Source organism: Branchiostoma floridae, chromosome 5 (genome assembly GCF_000003815.2).
Source record: "Branchiostoma floridae strain S238N-H82 chromosome 5, Bfl_VNyyK, whole genome shotgun sequence".
Taxonomy (NCBI): Eukaryota; Metazoa; Chordata; class Leptocardii; order Amphioxiformes; family Branchiostomatidae; genus Branchiostoma; species Branchiostoma floridae.
Window position 1 is genome coordinate 11,117,466 of NC_049983.1, and position 25,847 is coordinate 11,143,312.

General features: G+C 38.4%; 2 protein-coding genes across 3 annotated transcripts in view; one reads left to right on the forward strand and one right to left on the reverse strand.

The window, feature by feature from the left end:
• Nucleotides 1-25,847, reverse strand: part of LOC118415371 (mitochondrial inner membrane protease subunit 2-like) — a 61,165-nt gene that overhangs the window by 16,533 nt on the left and 18,785 nt on the right. The gene's annotated exons all lie outside the window — the stretch shown is intronic.
• The window catches only part of LOC118415369 (leucine-rich repeat neuronal protein 1-like), a 40,250-nt gene continuing 14,534 nt past the window's right edge, over nt 132-25,847 (forward strand). Inside the window, exon 1 of the mRNA XM_035819924.1 lies at nt 132-297. The gene's annotated coding sequence lies outside the window, so the exon portion shown is untranslated. The remainder of the gene's footprint in view (nt 298-25,847) is intronic.

Sequence of the window (25,847 nt, forward strand, 5' to 3'; positions counted from 1 at the left end):
ATTAGAAATACAGTTTACCATAACTAATGATGTGTCCCCAAACAAATGATGCAATGGACTCTCCCTGTAAATAATATATAGCACTTCATAAATATGTAATGAGCTGAAGTGCTACCACCTCCACACTTACAGTAAACCGCGTAAGCCCGCACAACGTGGGAGATCGCTGCCTGGCGTGTGTGACAACCCTACTATTAGCGCACGGATCGACGTTTGGGGTAAAAAAACGACACTGTGGCCCAGCTCCCTTATGACAGCATGTAAAGGCATGGTGTGCTGATTAGTTTTCAGAGACTGGTAAGTGTTTTTTGTATTAACATTTACACCTTGGTTCTCACATGCCTACTGGAATTAGACAATGTTCAACAGAGTAGTATTGAAGGACAGTTAGGGGGACACAATAGGAGGGAACAAAGCTGCTGTAAACAAGAACTTACGACGGACATTTGTCGTAAGGTAGCTGTAATCATTTACCAATTATGCAAAAGGGTGACTCAATTCATTTTCCATAGGGACATAATCATCTTCCTCTTGGCTTTTAACCAACAGATGCATCATTTTTTCCTTTACAAATTTGTAGAGATCATGAGCGAAAATAGATTATCCAATGTACAATTAGAATATGTTCAAACAACGACTTGATGTATTAGACTACAGGCAATTCATCAAAATATAGTGATAAGTATTCTGATATTACAAATCTTTTCTGTTCTCAATACAGGAAAATATTTGATATATTTGGGGTTTTCTACTATTTCATATTACACTATAATGATTAGATGCCAAATCAAAATGACAGTTACTACAAGGTACCTGATGGGTGGTTTCTGGTTGTAAAGACAGATAAAAGCTCTAACCATCCATTCTTACAGGCAGGGTTAGAAATGTGACCCACAACCCATCATTCCAAGTGATCTTTAGATCCAGCTGTCACTGCTGGTGTTACCAAAGTACCTTCATCGATGGGTGGAAAGGATTCCGATAAAGATGAGCACTTAAAACACCACTTGCCATCCATTTTTCCTTCAGCTTGAATTGGCCACATTTTCTGCATGAGGTTGTGGCGAATGTAACGATACAACTGGCAAGACACTTCATTAAATTACAGGGTTGTTGGCTATACAAAACTGTGATTAACCTTGCTTTGTCCTTTTTTCATACATTATTTAAAAAGTCTGCAATTTACTGTGATCTATATGGTAATGAGACAAGAACTGTTGTCTATTTTCATGAGGGTGATTCAATTCAATACACACCATTTTTCCTGGGCACCCATGGTTTAAAGGTGCATGTACATGGTTACACATCCTTAGGCTAAGGTTATATTTCCAAACCGGGGCCCAGCCATGCAGCTGTCGGGAGCGAAAAGAATGATATAAAGTACATCAAAATACGCAAGACGTCAAAATAAGATTCAGGGGCATTCTTCGTGTATATTTCTAGGCATACATTTTAATTTTTTGTTTCTTAAAACAATTCCCAGCCGGGCCCCGCTTTGGAAATGTGACCTAAGCCTCTCCATATATGTGGTGCTTGTTAAGGTTTGGTACTTTTGATAGGTCGCTCAGTTGACATACTCCAGTTCCCTACATACGTTCAGTATATAATATAGTACAAGGATATCTGCAGATCACAGCTTAAAGGTGTTAGACATTCCCGCTAACAGGGTCGCTCTGGTAAAGTTGTCGGTAAAGGTGCTGAGATACAAACCCTGCTGTAGGGATTTAAGGACCTGAAACCTAAGATTGGTTTCAGATGGCATATGAGATAGAGTGTCACAGTGGCATCTGCACTGCCGCATTCTATATGCCTGAAGAAACATGATTCACACATTAACAAAAATCTGTAAACTGGCCAGATCAGCATCAACAACAACTATACACAACTGTGTGGCTGAAAATTGATTTTTTTTCAGCTGACATACGCTGTGACTTATTAGCACATGCTACATAGATAAGCCCGTGGAAAAAATCCTCATCCATACGTCCGCATCATTTACAGCACATGTAGTATGCATTTAGGTCAGCTGAGAGATGCTTAACTTAAGCCTTTGACTTATCCTTCAATTAACCATCTGGCAGAGACGAGGCCCCACGTTCTTATAACAGCTGACTTGCGATAAAAGTTAATGTTCAGTAGACACCGATCCTCACAGCGCACTGTCACCTGTGGTTACACTCATGACCAAATCTAACAAGCAAGGACGATTTTACACCCTCTAAATTAATTGCCAAAGAGCACTGTGCACGAAATGTACCATTAAAGAGCAGCGCAGGTTAAAGGCCTAAGGCTAATACCAAACTCAAGGGCCTGAACCTAATGCCCAATCCACTTGAACAGAAATTACAGCACACAAAGAAGATGACAGGACGGATCGATGCACCAACAGGGATTAATGATTCCAGGGCCAAAGGTAGTTAATTTGAATCACCCCAGTTTCCTAGAAGAGACAAAGGTCATAAAGTCATTATTGCAGATGATAACCCGTGAGGAAAGTGAGCACTGGGCTTAACTCATGGATAAATGATTAAACTCACATAGGATGCCAGAGGTTTTGGGCTGCTAACTACAAATAACTCTGTTTAGGGAGGGATTTTCTTGGATTGGACTGGGTCAATGGCTGACAAAGATCATTGACATTTGATTTTAAGTGAGACAGGCTTTGAACTTTAACATATATCTGCAAAGTGTACATGTATTGAAGAATTATATTTTTTACAGAATGTTAATTGACACAACAAAAGTGCAGGGATTTTCGTAAGGTCTACTGCAACTGTGAATACAAACAGGTGGATACAAATGAATTGATTTTGTACAAGTACTAATTAGGCTATAAATCAACATGATGAATGATTGTATTGTTTATACTACTGATTTTTCGACTTCAAATGACCTACCAACCTGGATCAGCTATTAATCATTCAATGAACTACATTTAATGTTACTCTATATGTTATAGGCAAAACAAAGTTCTCTTGACCCAAAATCTGGTACTTACACGGAAAGAAACGTGTGGTATCAGCTTTCATGACTCAAACATTTTTCTTGTCTTTAATTCAAAAAAGAAATTATTGCTTTATACATTTTGCAGTACCTCATGTTATTGGTGTACAAGCACTGTTTAATAACAGTGCCCATCTGTCAGAAGAAGCCAGATTTTGTTTTCCAGGGGAACTTGCCAAAATCAATACAAAATTGGATACCATACAAAAAGCAAGGATTACACTGCCCACTTGTCATATATACATAATATTATAATATTTACATATGCCTTACAGTTGATCGAAATTCATTGCATTGGACTTTAGTTCACTAAGCAACAGTCTGTACAATGTATGCACTAAGTCTCATGCATACAAGCATCAATCTCCAAGGAGTGCATATAAATTAAAGATATAGCTCTTTACAGTATTGAACTTTAACTTGCTCATGGCAAAACAGTTGAGGAACAACTTTGAAGTTAGCATGACTGGGTGATAGCTGTCAAAGTCAGGATAAATCATGCTTGCTGATCTGTGTGCCTCTGGGGTAGGCTTGACATTTCGGTGAAAGATGTTCTCACAGTTAGGATGCAGGTGAGTCTGAAATTACAGCTTGAACCATCTTCTTCAATTACCTCTGAAGACATTGCGGAAACGGTGCAGGCTGACCCGTCGTGTTCCATCAGCGCATTGGGGTTTGTAAATGAAGTCTCCTATCCTTTCTGTCCTTGTCGATGAATGTCACAGAATGTCACGCACACTGCATGTGCCCAAGATGGTGACCCAATATGTAAATACTAGTACATGCTAAGCCTTGTGAACAATACTTTACACCTTGTTAGTTCCTAAATGTAATCCCTTCATTGATCAACATCACTGTCGTTCTTCTTGTACCTTCTGTCACATTGACAATGCTGGCCAGTAAAATGCAGAATTTAGTATGTGGAGTGATGACAAACATACAGCAGTTCAAAAATCTCAAGTCTTGTTTCTTGTATTTCCTTGTTTGATTGTGTATGCAAAAAAATTTTGGTTGACATTATGTGTGTCGATTCTTCATTTTCTAGTACAAATGGTGAACATTATTTGCAGGATTATGGAAAATATATACAACTGTAAAAAACTGTACAAATGCAGAAAAACAGACAGACCAAAAACAATACCTCCCTGTAAAATAGTAGCCTTTTCCATTTACCCCATGACCTGGACTGTCTGATTGATGACTAGTTCTACCACCTCTGACTCTGACTTCCTGACACTCGACAAGTCTTACCTTTACCGTTTTCTTTTCACTCATTGATTTTCTGCCACCCTATTGACAGTGTATTCAAAATCAAATACAGTCAAACCTGTATTAGCGGCCACCTCTGCATAACGGCCACCTGCCCATAGTGGCCACTTTTTGTCGGTCCCTTGGATTCGTAATGATTAAGAAATAGGCTTAGCGGCCACCTGTCCAACGCGGCCACGGCCACACGATTTCCGGTCCCGCAGGTACAAAAACACTGCCGATTACGGCCACGCGGACCGCTGATCTATGTTTCGGCACGCGTTCGGCCATATACAGCGGCCGTATCGTAACCCTAGGCGGATTTAAAACCTCTTTGACTTATTTTCAAAACAAAACTTCGTAAACTGGCGCTACCCATACCCGCTGACAAACGAGGTCATATAAGTTCAATAGACGACACCAATATTACGGAGGTAAATTGTGTTAAAGTTACGTTCTAATACACTATCGCTTAGGTTAATTTAAATCACAAAAATTTCTAAATAAATTGTTACAAAGACAAAATGATATGAACTTCAGACTATGGTGGATTTTATTCTTACATTTATTAAGAGATAAGTCTAAAATGACGTGACTTTTCTTGTGAGTGCCACATTAGCATAATGGGCGAATCTGACGTGTGAACGCGAGCGGGAACACACGGACGGCGAAGTATCAAAGGATGCAAGACGAAAGATCAAAGAAATATGACGATACCGGTCTCTTCAGGCAATATATCAACTGTAGAACATTTAAAACTTTTTATAGCTTTTGTTTTCTTAATACATATAGTTTAAAAATCATTGCAGTACATGTACAGTACAGTATTATGTGAATAAAGATCAGTGGGTACTAAAACAATGTGTAACTTATTGCTTGTGGTCAATTAATTAGCATATTCTCTATAGTGGCCACCTCTCTATAGTGGCCAATTTTGACCAGTCCCTTGAGTGGCCGCTATAGACAGGTTTGACTGTAGCTACAAACACATACCAAGACACTAACACACCAGTACCAAAAATGACTCCATACACAGAGTTAAACATTGTAATGGCAGTTACATTTCAGTGCTTTCCATTTAGCCACATTGAACTTTTCTCCTATCTCAAATAATAAAATATCACACAAAGACATGGTACTGGTAGGTACTGTCTTTGGGGGCACATACATTTGTCTGATTTATCTCATGCATATAGAACACTACTCTAGTGCTTATCGTTCATGCTGTTTGTGTAAATTACACAAAGAGAAACTGCTCATCCATTTTGTCATTATAAATGGCAATAGTAAATTACTCCACAAGAATATAGATCATGTTTATATTGTTCTCAATCATTCTCTTAGACTATTAGGCATAGATATGCGGGAAAGGCATAAAAAAATAACTGCCTGTGCAACTAATTGGTTGCGAGAAATATACAATGTACGTAACAATCAATTTTCCAGGCCATCTTTGGGGCGTTGTTGTGCATTTCCAGTCAGCACTAATTTACAGTTATCTCAGTGAAAAGGACATTGACCATATATTGTGCCAGGAGGAATGGGGGTTGTAAATGTAACGATGATGAATAGAATAGAACAAACCAAACTTTATTTCTAAGCCAACATGCCGATTTTGTCTACTCCAATATGGAACATCAGACTGAGAAGTTCTGAAACATGAAATTGATATTTCATGCATGAAGCTAGCTTCAAGCCATGGGCCTGTATAAGCAGTTATGCATTTACCATGTGCTATTACAGAGGGGAATTGCCACCCTAACTGAAGGGAACTACCGACATTACGGTCATCTTTATATCTTCAGAGCTAATGGTCAGAATTTAACGTGCTGCATTTTATGACATATAATAACACCTACCAGGTGTTTTGCTTGCAAGTTTAACCATTAGTCATTCTGTGGCACCTTTCGGACACAACAGGAATACAAAAATACACAGGAAATCGTTAGCTGAACATTCAGTTACATAGTTTTGAGACGGCCAACTGTCACAGTGGTACAAATCAAATGTGAGCTATGGCACCGCTGCTCTCAATAATAGGAAGAGGTATGGAATGAGTATAGGACTGACAAATTAAGGGATATAAACATTGAATATGGTGGTGGACAACTTAATTGCCAATTCTTTTTTTTATATTGCTTTCCATTTAATATTCTCTTCGACAGAGTTTTTTTGTGATTTCAACTGTTACCCTGCCAGAGCAGCTATTTCTTTGTAATGAAAGGTGGAAAGGTTGTCTTGTGGTTAATGCTAGTTCACCTTAACCATGGAGCAACCTACAATACATGTATATTTTAAATAGGCATATCAAGTTGATGGAGGGTGATTTTAAATTGCAATATTTTCAAAATACTGTAGTTTGAATCCACCGTCTGTCGCCTTGATATTCCTAAATACTGTACTTTGAAAGCAAAGGAAATAGGTTTCCCTGTGGCTACAGGGGAACTAGTATGAGGCTCGTAAACATGCAATCTGCAGGTTTTGAGTTTGAATCCCTAGCAGCCCCCAAGTTTGTGCCCTGGGAAAGGACACTTTACACCAGGTTCTATTTCATTTTCCTCACTTGACTCAAGACAAGTGAAAATGAGTAACTGTCCTTATGATATATAATCATGTAGCTATGGTTAGAGCAGTCCTCTCATATCCGGAACTTAGATAATATAATACTTGACAAGACAAGAGGCCCTGTGTTTGAGGAGTACACACTATGAATCCCTTTGCAGTTGTCAAGAGAAGGGGTCCATCCCAGCATGAGTGGATAAACTTTACAGTCAAGTCATACCATGCTTATGCCTACTGTACATAATTGGCGTGTTATGCCTACAGGCGTTTTACCGGATGTGCAAAACAAACCAATCAACTGGGCCTGTCTCTCACAAATAATTTTCTATCAAATGCAATATATCTTATGAAACAGGAAGTAAAAACTCTCAATCTATCTCTAGAAGACGAACACAATCTGCACTGTAATCACATCAGTCCCAATCCATGTCCATTAGTTGTGACTCTAATCAGACCTTCAATCACGACTCTCGTCAGATCTGGAGACATCCAGGAAGGTTATCATCATCCTGCAATTGAGTAGTCATCAGCGACTTTAGCCTGTTGCTATGTTAGTGAAGACATTGGACTTGACTCTCAAGCCAGCCAAGCAGACACTGTTCTTTAATTGATGAAAACTCAAATCGACATGTCTTGCTCCGAGTCGTGAATGTCAACATACAGATAGGGCTTGCCTTCAAATGCAAAGCTGACACAAACAACAAAATCTAAAGCTCTGCTGGTAACTTGATACGAATACTTTGACAAGCAGAACTGTCGCTGTGAAGAAGAGTTCAATTTTTTTTAGTGTGCACGTGGGTGTTTCATAAAATAGGTTGTACAGTCATGGCTGTCTAATAAGGTAGTGAGCGTGACTAATACTGCAGATAACCCCTAAAATGAAATGAAACATTCAACGACAAATAGTTCTTTTTAATCTAAAAGCAATGCATGAAATTCAATGATATTCTTACTTGCACATAAAAGTTTTGTTCAAAAAGTTTACTCCTTCAGCCTTGCCAAGACCTCTATTGGCAATGATTGATGCTCTTCTTTTTAATATTGGATGCAGGTCTCCTATGAATATGGTCCATGATCATATGAGATCACAGGGCATTTCTGCGTAAATGGGTCAGAAGGCCAGGGCAGGGCAGAAGGCCGGGCAGGCCCCAATTGGATTATTGGCGCTACTGGAAAGATGAAGTATTTCATCCCATAGTGAAAGTATAATGTACTCTGAAGACTCTAAAGATTGGTAATTCTAGATCACACTTCATGACTGTGCTGCATTTGAATACTTAGAAAAAACAACAGCAACAGTTATGAATGAATGGTATATTTGATCATCACAGCCATAGGCTGAATTGCATACTTTTTACATGTGAAAACTTAAAATCATTGACTTAGGCAATTTACAGCTTAACTAACTAATGATGATATTTCTATTCTTATGGTCCGATGGTCAAATGAGTGGAGTGTTTGCCTTGCTTTCAGTAGGTTGTGAGCTTGATCCCGATTTGGTAAATAACAAAGGCTTTGAGAATGGTACATGCTGCTTTCTCTACTTAGCACTTTGTAGTTGGAAAAGATTACATAGTTGAACAACACACCACTACCAATGGACCATCCCCTGCTGTAGTTATTGCAAAAATTTAATCTGCATGGCCCAAAGGTTAATGAAACAGAGATAACCTGAGCTGGCCTAAAGGTGCCATCTTATCCAGGAATGACGTCAACTTAACTTGGTGAGCCAACACAATTTTCATTGGAAAGGCACTGGTGCACCAGCATTAGCAGGTATTTGACTATTTTACACGATGTGAAAATGTATGTTAGAGCAGAGTATTATTTTAATCGATAAAAGCGTAAACGGTCACGTAAAAAAAGAAAAAAAAGCATTACCAGTAGATCATCACCCTGCCGTAGTTATTGCACAAAATTTAATTTTAAGCTGCGTGGCCCAAAGGTTAATGAAATAGATACAAGAGCTGCCCTGTATGTCCCACCTGATGTACAAAAAACTTCAGCTTAACTTAACACTAACTTTTGGTGAGTCAACTAAATTTTCATTGGAAAGTGCACCAGCATTAGCAGAAATTTGACAATTTTACACGATGTGAAAATGTACGTTAGACCGGAGCATTTCATGGATAAAAATGTATATGGTCAAGTAAAAACAGAAAACCTATTAGCTATTATAATTATAGTAGCATTAGATGCATCCAAGACCCAAACATTCCAGAACCTGTGAAAACGGTCTTCTTTGACTATTTTACACGATGTGAAAAAAAGACCTGAGCATTAAAATGGATAAAAGCGTATAAAAACTTATAGGTCAAATAAAAACTGAAAGCCCATTAGCTATTATTAGCATTTGATGCATCCAAGACTAAAAATTAGTTTTCTTTGTTGTATCCTAATATAGTGTCATAGTGGTCAATTTCCTAGAAGTTGTTCGACTTCTCAGAAGTGCAACCCCTGCACATGTGTATTCATATTACAGCAGACCTCCTGGCTACCAGCAGGGCACCAAAAGTGCAACATTGCTCCGTATTGGAACATCCATTTTCCTCAGCCTTCTTCTTGACCAAAAAGCAATTTTCAGGCCAATTTACCCTTCAAAGGAACTCCCATTTCTGTAAGAGGAGCATGCTGTATGATGGGGAGAACCCAAGGACAGTCTGACCATACACATACATCATGGTAACCTGATTTGACAGCACTATGGTAACAGTAAATGTACTGGAAACATTGTTTACACTCAGGTTAAGTAACCACGCCACCCTTAGGAATTCTAGATTGGCTGGTATAAAATGCAATATTGTCTGTCATAGGCAGAGGTCCAATATCTCAGGCAAAAGAATAAAGATTTTGAAACAAACTTAAGTTACTGGAAGACATTAGTTCATAGACAGCAGATGAACCAGATGCAGAATTAAACCTGTCTCTGTATGGTGGTATCTTCTTACTGATATTATATTTCTAACTTCAGGATCACCTGGCCTTTTGCATGATAAATATATCAAACCAATTAACGTCCCCCAAATCGTGATCCTACAACTAATTACAGCCACTGCACTTTGCAAAGAGATCATTTTTCCCATATTGCAATCCAATTACTTTGCAAAGTAGAAAGATTGCCTTTCAAAGATGGTCTAATTGGCAAAATACTAAAGCTACATTTATGATGATCCAGGGATTATGGGTTACGTGCTAGAAATAGAATGTAGAAAAACCTTCTTAGTAAGGGTTCTACCTCTCCACTGGGAAAGCAAGCAAAGTCTTTCACGATAACAGTTTCCTGAAAGTCAAGTGGACATTTGACTAAATGTATTGCTTATCAGAGAGCTTCATAGAATAATATGTAAATAAGAGCTGTTGCTTATTGACCCCATATAATGATTACTGTCATTAAGCCACCTAAACCAACTTTATGCAATATGTATGGTTCTGGTTCTTCATTGGTATTAGACAAGCAAAGTCTTTCATGATAACAATTTCCTAGAAGTCAAGTGGACATTTGACTAAATGTATTGCTTATCAGAGAGCTTCATAGAATATCATGTAAATAAGAGCTGTTGCTTATATTACTGTCATTATGCCCCTGTCACATTTGGCAAAAATCGATTGGACGACGACTATGCGGCGATCACCCGAGCCTCGCTTATAACTTTATTGCACAACAACAGTTACTGTACAATGTACAAAGTATGGCTTATATGTGACAGGGACAGTTTTAAGGTGAAAAATATGAGCAACCCTCTGTCGATCTTACATATAGTCAATCTTCCATCGATACGCCCAAAGATCATGGATAATGTGACAGGGGTATTAAGCCACCTACTGTAAACTACTTCATACAATATGTATGATTCTTGGTAAGACCAGCAAAGTCTTTCACGATGGCAGTTTCCCAGAAGTCAAGTGGGCATTTGGCTAAATGTATTGCTTATCAGAGAGCTTTATATATAGTTGTTGCTTATTACTGTCATTAAGCAGCCTAAACCTACTTCATACAGTGTGTACACATACTAGGAGTATATCATTTAGCCTACAGCATTTCTTTGATGTACATGTAGATGAGACACCCACTGTTGATAATGGAGCCTTAATTGTGATCTAGGCCAATCATCCTGCACAGCAAGACCCGTCTCCCGGGGCTATCAAACACTTGAGACGGGAACTTCTACGTCATCTGGAACGAAGCTATTAACTTTCACAAAGGAGAGTGGCACTGTATCAATCATAGTCTGTCAAACATGTCATTACAGTGGGCTCATTAAACTTCGTAATTAGTGCAATTACTGCATTTTCATTTTGTTATGCAAAAAGTCTCTCCAAACATTTGTCTAGATCAATCATAATTTGTCTTCTATGTGTGTTTTGCTGTAGTAATCATAAGAACATTTTGATATGTGCTTTGAATAATTCATAAAAAAAGGTGGGAGCCTATCATGTCTCATACATTTTGGTACATGATACCACTATTTGTGGGAGGAAAGAGAGGGAGTCTCACATAACCAGTATTGAGAATGTGTGAATTAAAAGGATGGAGAAATGCCAAATGAAAGTGAGTGAGTGAGTGAGTGAGTGAGTGAGTGAGTGAGTGAGTGAGTGAGTGAGTGAGTGAGTGAGTGAGTGAGTGAGTGAGTGAGTGAGTAAATGAGGGAGGGAGGGTTGGTAGGGAGGGAGCCAGCAATCAAGAGTGGGTGAACACGCATAAATATACATTTTGTATATAAATGCTGCACAAAAGCAATCTTGTAATGAGATTCTAATTTCACAAGAATACTGTTTTAAAGATAAAGTCTCTCCTGGGCCCCAAAGTATTCAGTGCATTTAATGATGTACATTGTATGCAGAAATTCATAACAGCCACTAGTCGTATTCTAAACCATTTAACAAACTAAGCACCATCAACTCATCAACACCAGCAAGTCCCTGAGTCACAATAAAAGTGATACCAGCTAATAGGTACCGCATTATCCTAATCGCAAGCTTCCACTTGGGATATGAGTTGAATCTAAATGACAGCTTGAAGAGAATCAATTAGGATATTCTCTGCACACAAAGTGAGGACCTGTTCTTTGAGGAACTTTTCATACAATATTTCCTAGAGAAAAGGTTCAGTCTACCCTGGCCAGCCAACCACATCGTGCTGCAAACCAACTCTAATCATAAGCTACATTAAAACAGCCCTGCACAATTGTCTTACCCAACCAGAAACCACTTTCCTACAGTCCCAAAGGGGCATTACTGTCCCAATCAACAAACAAAGTTGCTGACTCTTGCTTTAAACACATCAAGGCAAAATGGTTGAAGGGCATTCATATTGTGCAAAGTACACAATATCTGCACTGTGGGGAATAATGAAATAAAAAACCTGAAACACTTTTTTGGCAGTTTTACTAGGAACAATTGATTACAAGACAAATACTGTGCTCTGGGGGGTTGAATAATAGTTTCCTGAACTTCATTTATATTACAATATGGAATATAAGACATGGTTTCCTCTTGTAAATATGTTTCCTGGGAACTAAAGGTGTATAATGTGCAAATGTAATGTTTTGCTCAGCAAACCAACCAATTTGTATGGAGCTGAATCATCAATCCACCACCCCCCACCCCCTCACCCACCATCATTTTTCCTCAGTCCCTTGAGTGGTTGTTTGGCTATCTTTGCAGGCCAGGAACTGTTTCAGTACAAGGTTGTTTAAAGATTGGTGTGTTGGTGTGTCTGATTAGTTTGAGTGCCCTAATATTTGTTGATATGTGCTCTTGTGTATCATATTTTGTCATGTCCTTGGGTTCTCCTCTGTGTGTTTTTATAACTCTCCAGACCAATTTTAGACTTGCTGTAAATAATACATGAAGCAAATTACCACATATTTCATCATTTTCAAGTCCCACAAGATCCCTAGTATTGCAAGGCCAGCATTTCACAACAAATCACATGTCAAGCACTGTGTGGGACTCTCATTTACTACAGTATCAAGGCAAGAATGTCTAAAATTGTTAGTACAGTTCTTAATCTTAACCTTTAACCATGAGTTAACCATTCGGCACAATTGCTTTTACTTTAAAGTGTGAAAATAGCACCTCAGGTATGAAACATTACTTTGAGTTAAGTATGTGCTCATTTGGAGCACTGTACAGACTCTGCTACATTTATCAGATCTCAGACCACAGCTTTATGAGGTGATAAGAGTGTGTCAGCCTTTAGGCTTACATTTTGAATATTTAGTGAAGAGGTAAATGTATTTGACAGATGGGTGCAACAGTTACAGATTGAAACAATAATTGAGTTGCAATTTATTTCATTAGCTAGTGTAAATGTAGAACCATGACACTTAAAACATGACACAGATTTTCAGTCAAACTATTCTAAGACTTAATTTTGTGTTTTTCTAGTACTTTTCATCTTTCATAGTACTCTATTTCCAACAATTTTTTACAGAATGTTGCTACAGGATTAACTTCAGGATCCAGACAATGCATACTAATTGTCTGGCAGAAAACTACAACCAGTATAATTCTAGATGCAAAAGAGACTGCTTTCACTTTAATACGCTGTTGAGTTTATGTTTATCTATTAGCGATGCAGCTCCATACTGAAAATACACAAAGATTCCGCAAGCAATAGCTTTAGGGAAATGGATTTCTGGGCTTTAAAACAAAAGCAGAGGATCGTCCTGATTTATCTTTATGGAAGTTTCCTTCTCTGGAATAACACAGCTGTTTGGGGGCAATAAAACCTGATTTAGCCTCAAACGCTCTTATCGACATTTTCAAATTATGGGGTTTCTTTTAGCCGGTATAAGTCATTCCCATGCATCACCATTAACGCTTCAGTTTGAGTACCCGAAGCTTGAACAGATAGAATTTGACGGTGGCGCTGATGGCCCCATCGATCAAGCAGTAAAACTTAATGTCTTTCCAAATGATGAAAGGCAATAAACCTGCATTACCACAAGCTTTATCACACTTCTATCTGCATGAAGAACAATTTTCACAAGGCCAACACGTTAGGTTGCATAATTTTTCTCGTCAAAACTTGTCTTAAAAGTGACCGAAGAAGAACAATTTTCATGAGGCTAACACGTTAAGTCGCATGATTTTTCTCGTCAAAACCAGTTTTCAAAGTGACCACACCAAAGTTGAAGAAGAAGAATTTTCATGAGGACCATGCATAAGTTAGGGCACATAATCTTTCTCGTCATAACTTGTTTTCAAAGTGACTACATCAGCTCGAGGATTGGCCATTCCACGACTATTACTCGCTGTCATGACGTGATATTGGAAACCACATCTGACCTATATGCATATCACAATTTCTGACTGTCATCTCAGACTGCAAACTTTCCTTATCACATGGGTCTGCAGTGGTGGTAAGTCTATTCATGAAACAGTCTTGTTTCTGTCTGCTGACTCAGCAAAACAGACAAGACATAACGGATCAACTAGCCGGACGCTAATAATTCAAATCATGATGATGATGAGCTACTGCCCTAATTGTATGTAATGTATGGTTTGTGCAATGTACAGAAAACATAGCTCTCTTTAGTAATAGGGAAGAAAAGAATTCCTACCTTTTACATTAGCTAGAAGATAGGATGGACAAGACAACAACCATGTATTGGCATAATCTTTGCTGACATTTTTAAGAAGCATAAAATAAGCAAAACTTGAACTTTAAAACGTCTTTTCTGTGTCAAATGACAAAAAGTAGATTTCATTCCAAGAAAAGTTTGACTACACGGCCCATGGCCAGTAACTCGACCATTTCACGCACTTTGTAATAATGTAATGTACTCTGAATTCCTTGTTTATGGTTTCCATAAAAGGCATGAGCAAGTTTTAGTAGGAGTCAGCAAAATATGCAAGGAAACACATGATGGCGTAAATGGCAGAGAGTTTGACAGGAGATATATTATGTCTACATTTTATATAAGGTTGATGGCACAGCAAAGGCACATTGAGAAGATAATTTCAACTTTATGTTCACCAAATGTGAAACTCGTGTGAGTGCAGTACTTTTAGCAAAGCCTGAGTGACTATTTCAGTATCTGGACTTTTAATACCAGAAGTCCCCACACATAGACATTGCATCTATCACTTGTATATAGCAAGCTCTCACATACTGTATTTGATTCATCTGTAGTTAGGTACATGTACAATCAATAAAGTCAATACATGAGTGATAGCATTAAGAATTTCAAAGTCTTTGAAGAATCTTACATGGTTCATTTTTGTATTAGATGCTGGCTGGGCTATTCAATCCAATACTGCTGGAAGAGAAACTCTTTCTTCCTACTTTATCTGAAACTTTGCTCCACCACCCCTATATATGTACATTTGCACTGGAAAGAGTTTGTGGTGACTTGAAAATCTAATTTACACAAGTCACGAACCCATCTTGACAGCGGTAAGAAAATTTCCTTGGGCAGTACAAGATCAAAGAAACCCAAGACATATTTACTTAGCAATACATGCAAAGTTAATTTCTATGACGCAAATATTAAGATTAGATATATAAGTCTGATTGATGTCAGAGCAAGTCTTTCTATGACAGTGTTTGATCCATGGTACATTAATGATATCAAAGTCTTGTGAACTGATAAGAAAGATCTAGATGTCACGGCTTCCTCTCAGCTTAGCTTTCATCTTACATAAGGCATATCCTGCATAGGGTATTATGCACTAAATGTGATGCCTAATTTGGAAAATATCAAAATGTGGCATTATGGGTAGCATACATAGCACGTCGGTAGAACGCACTGCGCCTGTTTACTAAAGGACCACATTTAAGAAAGTATGTGCGTATATAAGGGTAAAATCCTGTGTAACATTTAACATGAAACCATGTCTCTAAAATATACTGTGCAACAAGCGGGATTTCAATGCAACGTTGACCAAACCACCAGGGTTCGCGCAGGCGCAGTACGTTCTACCGACGTGCTAGCATACATGTACCTTAATATATGTATTGACTGATTTCTGTTCACTACTACACAATGTCAAGGTGTGCTTATTAGTTACCAATTTTGCTTAGGCCACACTGATTATATGGATGAAATGTATCAATTTTCCAAATTTTTCTGTTTCCAATAAAAAGTTTGCAACCATACTGTTAATCAAATAGATTTAGAAAACTATTGCAGTGAATTGCAAAATGAATATTGGCAAATGGATACTAATGTCATAAGATGCCAAAGTCAATTTCGAAGTCAAAGTAGAGGATGTGAAAAAAAACAAAGAATTTATCATTTGTATACCATGTTCTGTCTCTATTGTTTTCTTCAACATTCCTGACAACTGAGATTTCATAAGGAAGGCAACTTTGCTTAATAATATTTTTTCTTCATATGCTTGCATCAGTTTTTTGTGTCCAAAAGATGTCATCCATATAATCAAATTGGAATGGCCTTACTTCTTGAGTGTATACTCATATATGCACTTACTACCTGCATTGTGTATTAACTGACATGACTAAAACTCACATAAATAGTACTAGTGATCTTGAGCAAAGTGATACTTTTCCCAATACATTTTGGGAACAAAAATCAGGTTTAATTTGTAGATTGAAAGTTAGATTGTTCATACATCTTACAGACAGGAAGCAGGGTAGTATATCATTTTATCTATAATATATTCAATACTTGATTGCAATATGAATATGTACATTGTATCATGATACTTGAGAGAAAAATGGAAATGAAAGAAATCACTTCTGGGAGTGTAAAGGTCACAAAGGAAATCAACACAATCTATATGCTTGCAGTAAAATATATGTACATCTGAATAAAACATTTGGCGATGAAATAATGTATAAAGCAAACTGGTACAAATCATTAACTGCGTTGCCTGGGGTGTGTATTGCATAGAATTAAGCCATCTGCAGCACCTACATCCATCCTGTAGCCAAATGAGACAAAGTTAGGTAAATCCACAGGGATCTCCACATGTGCAATTGGTGCAAACTTCCTCAGGCTATCACAACATAGCTGAGGCAAGCAAAACGAAGCTGCAGTAATGTGTAGATGTGTATGCATAACAGTAATCCTAACATTCGTCATATACTTCATACACTGACAAATAGAAATCTGAGAGGTTTACAGGATTAGACTTGCATAAATATGGAAATTAAATATAATACAACCTGTTTCCTTTTGACTGCGTTGACTTGGCAAGAACCCAAACTTTGCTATATATATATTCAGCTTTTGGTATAACTATATCTAGTAGTTGGAGATATAATCCTAGCCTTTGGTGTACTTAACCCTAGTAAATTTTAATTCTCTATGTGTTCTTTCTTTCTTTAAGCTCCAAAATCGCTGGCTGAGCCCAAAGAGCCTTCGGCTAGTAACCTCATAATCCTTGGCACAATCCAGTATGGCTAATAAGGTCTGGCATAAATCATATTGCTGCTACCTTGTAATGTAATAGAGAGTATTGAAAGAGAAACGTCTTTCATCTTAACAACATTAAGTCTGTGAAAGTGTCCAAACAACAAAGTAAAGTCAGACCCAATGTTTCCAGTTAGGAATAACAAATAAGATAAGATTTAGTTAATACTGCAGACCTTCAACAATTCAAGTTTAAATCATATCAGGAATACTGGTCCTTGTTGAGAGAAAGGCCACATTAGTTAAAAAATGTCACCTTTATTGAACCACCCAGCCCAGTAATCGCAGTCGTAATATCAGCACCACGGACAGGGGAAGGCATCTAGTTTTGTGCTGCACATGTGATTAAAGATAAATCATTTTCTAGGAGAGAACAAAATTTTGTCTTGGCTTAACTTTAACAACAAAGTACAGCAATAACAAAAGCAGGAACAAGTACAATTTTATACTACAATGCAGTTATGGCTTACCCCTTACAGTAAAATATCCTTTTCTACCTTTGAGCGCATATTGTGTAACCCAAGTTTCTCTTTATGTACCAAAAGATATATTTAGCATAAAGCATAACTTCATTTTACAGAGAGATTGACATTTTTCCAAACAATACCGATCCTGTTTTTTTTCATCTAAGCATACTTAGGACTGTGTGATTTCAATACATCAGGGAGAAAATTTCTTCCAAAAATATGTGACATTTTGGCAATCTCTGAAAATGATGGAAAAGAATAATTGCAAACTGCAGGAGAACTGTTATCTGATACACTCCCAGTAAAGCCAGTGGCTAAAACAGAAAAACTGAAATTGTAATTTTCCGCCTTCATCAATCACTTGAGTAACTCGATACACTTCCAGTACCCTACCCTGTGTGCCGAGATAAGCCAGGAGATATGTAATAAGTGCTTGTCTCTCTGCCAATTCTTAGGCAGGCTAAGTTTGGTGACAGAGAGTCTGCACCACGATCGACCATGTCTGAAAAGGAAATAAAACTGAAGTGTTTTCTTTGTGTCTCATTACGTTAGGAAGCAGTGACTGGTCTGCATGGCTGTGTCCCGTAGCCAAACAGTTACGTCAAGGCCCTTATCAGATTGTAAAAGTCATCACGCTGTGGCCGGGTGATCTGGCATGGGCCAGGTAATGATTGGGAAGCCAGCCAGTGGTGACTACAGTTTAACAGGATTCCATGCAAATAGTTGTACTCTGGATCTTTTACGGATTTGTCAAATCTGCACTCCAGTTACCCGAGTGCCTAGTAATCTCTCCTTTTCCCCGGTAACTAGATGTATATGGTGCCAAAAGGCTGAACCAGCCTGCCAGGTAGAAGATCAAAAAAGCTAGCTATGCTATAGCTCCCAAAATTGGTTCCTGTATATGTCTTTGCAGAACAAAGTTTGAAGCAAGCTGTGGCAAAAAGTTTTTCTAACAGAAGATTTTTTAAACGATCTCCATATGCCCTCTGAGAATCAATTAAGACCTTTTGGTCTCATAATAAAAAGACCTGGCAACATATTAGTCATAATCACAAGACCCTCAGGCACTTTGGTGCTTCTTCAGTTAATAAAAGATTTGATGATAAGTTATCTCATAAAGATAGGCCAAGGGTGCCAAACACCTATTGATTTTTTCCCATCTCATTTTTAAATGCTGTGAGGAACACATCTGTCAGACTGGCACCAGGAACCTCTGATTTCATCATGTCTTTCAGGAAATAGTAGCCCACATTTCTATACTTCATGTACGTAATAACATTTTCTATTGAAAGTAAGCCACATTGTAATGACAGATAGCATCCATTTGTCTACACGTTTCTGTAGTCTAACACTGTTACGCAGGCATCCTGTATGGAAAAAATGCAGCAAGACGGAAAGCTGGAAATGCGTCCCACACGTGTTAGAGGTTTTTTTTTAGTCAGGAAATGGGCTTTCCAAGGTTATTACCTCTGCTGTGTAGGACTCATATAAGCTGAGATGTGGCACAATCCCCTGTTGGGTGATTCAGACGAGATGGAGTCTGGATGGGTCAGTCAAGACAACCTCTATAAGGGATATGCTTTTAAGCTGGTGGAAGTTCATAAATCTTGTGCTGCATATGCTGAGAAGTCTACACAATGACAAATGTACTAGATACAGTGGTGTCCTCAGTGACTTACGCCCACCCTCATTTTTACATGCCTTGAGTGATGGAAGCAGTGCAGCTTCCTCTGCTTAACAAAAAGGAAAAACTTTTCAAACTTTTGCAAACATTTTTCCTTTTTTCGTTTGTGCCATGACATGGATACTACAAGTGTTAAGATACTAGGCATGTTGCAGGCAGTATAAAAGAAATGATTAAGTACATTTTTTTACAATACAAGCTAACACCAGGCCGTTATATTGCTACAACATATGTACAAATCAAACATCCTCAACTAAGATAACTACGTCAACATTTTGACATTGTTCAAAGTTTGTCTAAAATCTCGGAGGAAGGACTTCCAGTCATACTTTGATTTAACGCATCATATTCACAATTGGAATGCAATCAATTTCTTATCTTACTTTAATTTCAAGGGCACTGGCAAAGTTAAAGAGAAACTAGTCCCAGATGGAACCCCGGTATAAGCAATTATGTGTCTGTCTGTTGCCTCCAACTATGATGAAAAATAGATTACACTAAGGATGGAATCAATAACATTCATACCTCTGCCCATTCCCCCAGCTGATGCAAAATCGATACAGAATGACACTGGCCTACCCTCCCCAAAGGGAGGCAAGAAGTTAGATGGAATAGCCTTTTGGTTGAACTGACTATGAGGTCAAGGCAAGACCATCCTGTGGTATTTACATTTTTTTCTTATTTGAAGCTTCGTTAGATATTCCACGATAGGAAGGGAAGGGCTTTTACAACTCCATGGCGTATCCATGCTTAAAATCTATACTCTGCAAGTGTCAGATGAATTTGCCTATGTATAAAACGCAAAATAAAAGGACAGCCAGAAAATGACACAAAAATCCCTTCCAACATCTGCTTGAAGATCCCTTATGCTCAAATTCCAGGAAAAAGGCCTCTTTCAAAATGTCAGCACTTGGCTGACCCAAAGCCAAGGATAAGTGCAAATTTGCCACGACTGCTGGGAGTCCCACAGAAGATGAAGTAAAGCCTGGATATAAACAGTCCTTTTCCATCTCACGTACTCCAGTCATATAACGCCTTCTATACTGGGCTGGAATATCAATGTGTATGGATTTAATGTCATGGCTAGCAAAACCACCATGACAAAGGAGGATCAGTGTTAATGGCCCCATATATATACACACCAAGTCAACTTTGAATTTTACTGGGATATTTTGTTAGACTTTTGTAGGACCATATATTATATCAGGAATGTTTGAATGACTCTATATATACAGTACTTATTATCACCTAGAAAGCTGTGAATTTCAATAGCATTTTATACAGCACCCTACCACCATACATTGGGACTACTTGGCTCCTTAATCTTAATGGGTGAAATTTGAATTTTACCGGCATATTTTGTAGGGTTTCGCCCTCATACATTTGAAAATGGAAAGTCCCATGGCATTTTTATGGGCTACCTTAAGCTTATATCATTCTCTTTCAATCCTCAGATCTGTCAACAAGATCCTAAAATCAGAAGCATTATTCATAATGTGAAGACTTGTGAACTGAAAGCAAGTAAAGGTTGTCCCTTAGCTCTTGAAAGCAGTTCTATTATAGATGTATGAAACATCACAGACCTTGTCTCATCAAATACTGTCTACAGTCTGAATACCAAGTGTTTTAAAAGCCCCCTGTCTACTTTGACTGGCACTTTCTCAAGTGTCTCATCTCCTCTACAGCTCTGATATGTCTGTCAAAGGATGTCTGGCTTTGCCTTTGGGCTCCTCTGAGAGGATGAACATTGACAAGACTAGTATGACGTACATGTAGCAAGACTTATCCTGCTCTCATCTTAAGAAGGAAGAATAGAGCAGGTTATTCACCTTTGTCAGAGTAAACTTTCTTATACTCAAAAGTCAAGTAAATTCACGGGAATAAAGAATCTGATATGTACATGTATGTGTAAGCATGATCATACCCACAGATATACATGCAAATGTTTTAAGATCATTTTGCCAGCAAATTATCTACTTGAACCACCATGAAAATGGTCCTTTTCCATCTCATCGCCTACTGCAGCCATATAAAGCTTCAGAAAGTTTGGTGCATCAATGTGAATTAATTCATAGCACGAAGACCACATTTCTGGCACAAGATAGTCTAATGTTCAATAATCTGTAGTCATGCACCATCAATGCAGATTCAACAATGCAAGCACATGTATTCATGTATTGATTGAAGGACAAGTGTGATGCTAATAGCTCTACAAACTGTGTACTAATTTATAAGGGTTTGGTATCAGTCTTCTGTCCTATAGTGTCAGGAATACCTATGAGAAAAGTGCAGGCTTGACTGCATCCCGAATGATATAAGACAGAACAAGCCAGCATGAAAAGAGCTTTTTTCCAGCTCACCTACTCGAACCATCTATAATGTCTTCTCTGCTTGACTTGAATGCCTAAACATGTGAATATACAGCAATGATCATGACCAATGTCATAAAGCAGACGCGTTGGTCCAAGATTTATTTCATTTTTCCTCAGTAATGGGATCAAGCTGAATCTGATTTCCGTGTCGTACGTGAGAATAGCTGGCAGAGAGTCAATAGCGGAGGTTACAAGGCAGACTAGGCTTCTTGCAGCACAGCGGCTACTGCTCTTTGCCTCCTCAGGCTAGAAAGCTCATCCTATTTGCTCTGGTTGACCCATTATCGCAGGCTGATCTGAACTTGATCCCTTTGGACGGTGCAGGGTGAGTGCATACTCTTTCAGTCCAACCCACAGTGACTGGGGATTGAACTGGCTGGGATGAGCTATGCGGTGCTACAGGAGTTGTGAAAGATTGGTTTGAAGTTGACTCAGGCTCCCAGAGTAAGACTTAGTAGCAAAGTGCAAAAATCGATGCACGTTGTTAAAAAAAGTTCAGGAGGAAAACTAGGTATTTTCAATGTGAGGTGCGCCATTCCTGCACAAAGTAGAAATAGATATAACCATAGCCTTATTAAGTAGCATTACTAAATCTTATCTGATTGGCAATTATTTTTTGGCTGATCTGGAAAACAATCATAAACCACTCACTAGAGCTGTCTCCAGCTTTAAATTTTTTTCCAATCCCACTCATTGTTTGAGAGCCCATGTTGTTAGTTTTCATTGTTAAATCTGTCATTTTAAGCTTACAAAATACATTTCCATCAATTTTAGGTCATGAAGTTCAGATTTAGGAGATGGATGGGATGAAATTTTTGTCTGTCCCATTACAAGCAAATTTCCGTTCCAGAGACAGCCCTGAAACTCACATGATATACAGGGTATTAAAGGAAATATTTGTATTCAGCAAAGGCGACGTTGCTTATTTTCATTTTCTTAGGATTTAGATTTGTGTACGGAGTACATTAACTGTAATGCTGTCTATCTCCACGCTACATACTGATGCCAAACTATCAATCTCAGCACGTAGCAGGCATATGACATCTGTAATAGAATATTGCAGCAATATTATCTTTATTGGTATCAAGCTTAACCCTTCTCTGTGGAAGGTTATGAGCAATAACAAAGAGGACAGCATATTGCCAATTGGCAAGGCTGCTGGATGGCCCAGTGGGGGGGTAGATGTCAAATTATGATTGACGACGGCAGTAGAACCTATAATGCTAGCAGCTAAAGGTTTTGTTTTACAAGCAGAGGAGAGTACGGCAGTATGAATGTGGGTAATCATGAGAATAAGTTGAAGGGCACCAGCTGCTTCCTTGTAATCTCCTCTTTGGGATCGGGTCATTTTACAACCTTTTGATGTATGCAGACAGCATCTTTTAGCATTGATACTGTAGGTATTCTTGGCATTACCTTGGATGAAAGTCAAATCCAATGTCTGGTTTATAAAGACAACTCTCTTCAATTCCACTCAAGGCTGAAGCACCATCTTAAACTGATCTAGGTATCTGATGTAATCGTAAAGAATTTTTCAACCCACAGAAGATAACGTGCCCAAAGTTGAAGACAAGTCAGAAAGCAGCGCACAAACTTCCTAATTCCTGTCAACAGCAAATTTGAAGATTGATTACACCTCTACCTGTAATTTTGCTCAAATACCAGAGGGTCATAGGAGCAAGAAGCTACTGGTAGCTAAATTTAGTGACTTTTTGAAGCGGTCTGTATATTGCAAGGGACAAAACCTTTTCCATACTTGGTGAATATGGAAGGGGACGATTGGTGTAAACATAAGAATCTACACCTGCAAGTAGAAGATTACGATTCAGTATTGCAAGTTCTACCTACACTTTCATATCAAAGGACTGAAGTCATAAAGAAATATGCCCTAAACAAGGCAGCTTACCAGTTCTTTTTGAACTCTAAGCCGTTTCATGATTATGACTACAGCTAAGCACCAGATAAAGAGCATTGGGCCATATCAAATGACCCCCATCAAAACGGCATTTCTTTTTCATCAATTATTAAAGACATGGAAGAGTTTTCGTGACCCTACAAAATGCAAATCACTAAAGGGTTGATTTTACTGCTTTGGCCATTTTGAAGGTACCGGTCTGAGAGTAATAGAGACTGACTTCTTGCACCATATAACACAATGCCCCTTGCCGTAACCTCTATTATCCCTCTGCACCCATATGAAGTCGTTTAGCTGATGTGGTTGAACTGATGATCATCGGCGAGAGTCGGACAATTTGAAGTGACAACCAACCATGGAGAGGCTTAGCTCTGCGGGAGCTCGATAGTAGGTAAATTCCAGAGCCTGAATTATTCGTACTATTTGTTCCGGTCTCTGTGTGCAGCTCAAGCGTGTATCCATCAGTTCCGGGCTGTTTAAGACAATTTATAACATATATCATGGTGCCTACTTGCAGGGATGGGGGGTGATGGCATGCACACAGATCAGAAAATGTGATGATTTTGAGGCTGCAAAAATGTGTAACATTCTATCTTACCCCCAAGACAGAAATTGGTGCGGTGGCACAGAAGAGGCGATCACCTTCCAAAGTGTATGTTGACGTGTCCCACAAAAAACTTTTTCACCAAAAACTGGCATGAGAGATGTCACTAAACTAAGCCACGATTGACAGCAAAATTTTCCCCTCTAAATACAGGAAATAGCATTTCAGAAGTTCTTGATTTCACAATTTTCCCTGGGATGAAGTTGCTTCTTCTTGTTTCAATGCATTACTCTGAATGGCTGCTTTATACATCCTGTTATTTCTCCTACTGAGTGACATGTCAGACCCATATGGTGAAATATTTATGACTGAGCCATAGAAACAGACAGTCTGACTGTTAAGTCACATCCTGGTTACAATAATGTAGTTTTGGCCTCATTATGTCTTTTAGCTCTGTCCTTGGGGCTCTGTCCTTGGTGCTGAATATGGTATCAATTATGTAGTTCAGGGCTCTAGCCAGCGTCCGTTTTTCCGTCAATTGACGGAAATTTGCTGCGTCTGACGGAAAAATGTTTAAACCAATCCGTCAACCTTGAGGGACAAAAATCCTTGGTAGAAGTTTGAGGCGGCTTGGGGACACCTTCCACGGCAGTAAAAGCCTCACACTGTTTGTTTTGCTATTGTTATGATTGTTGACAATGTGTGTCGGTGCCCTTTCGCATACGATAATCTCATTAAAACCCGTTTTTCAAGGTCTCCGTTCAGTCCTTCTAATCAATTTTCGCGGTTTTCGCGACGATTGGAATTGGCTGACGGAAAAAAATTTCGAGCTGGCTAAAGCCCTGATGTAGTTATTGCAAAATCTAACAGAAACCAAGAAAAGGTTGCATACTGTATGTACTGTAGTTATCGCAAAATGGAAGGCCCTGTTGATTCTTCATAACAATAACTTCAAGGCATTCTATCCAAAATAATAATACATAAACAATCAAATAAACTTTTATCCGATAAAGAAGTACAATGTGTCCACTATGGTATCAGAGTAGTGCTTCTGCACAAAGTTTGTCTACAATGGATTTTCAATCACACATAACATGAATCACCCAACCAATACTGCACACTAGGGTAGTTAGCCAGAGGGAACTAATTGTCTGCAAACCTAAGACTGATGCAATGGAGTGACCACAATAAGCTGGTGTGTTATGCTGAAGGGCGGTTATACTGGCTATATAGATAATGATACTGATACAAATACAGATACAGAGCATTTATCAGAAGAGGGGTGATGGGCAATACTGTTAAAGTAGTGTCAGAAGGACTTTGCCACATAATAGCTCCGCTGTAACTTTCATGGAATGTATTTGTTTCTGTATTGTAAGTGACAGGCATAATGGCTACATCTAATGATTATGAACCAGGATAAAAAAATAACATCTTGTTTCTTTGTTTTCAGGCTTGTCCTTTGTTCTGAATCTGTTGTAAAGGTTGTCTGATAAATAGAGTAAATATAAGATATAACTGGAGATATTGGTAGAAAAACAAATCATGTATAAAATGGGCTACTAACTTTCGTTAATCACTAGGAAGATCTGACCATGTGTAAGAATCCATACTACGTGCATTTATGATTTAAAGTGCAAACTTGTCTGCCATTTTTATCGCCATGC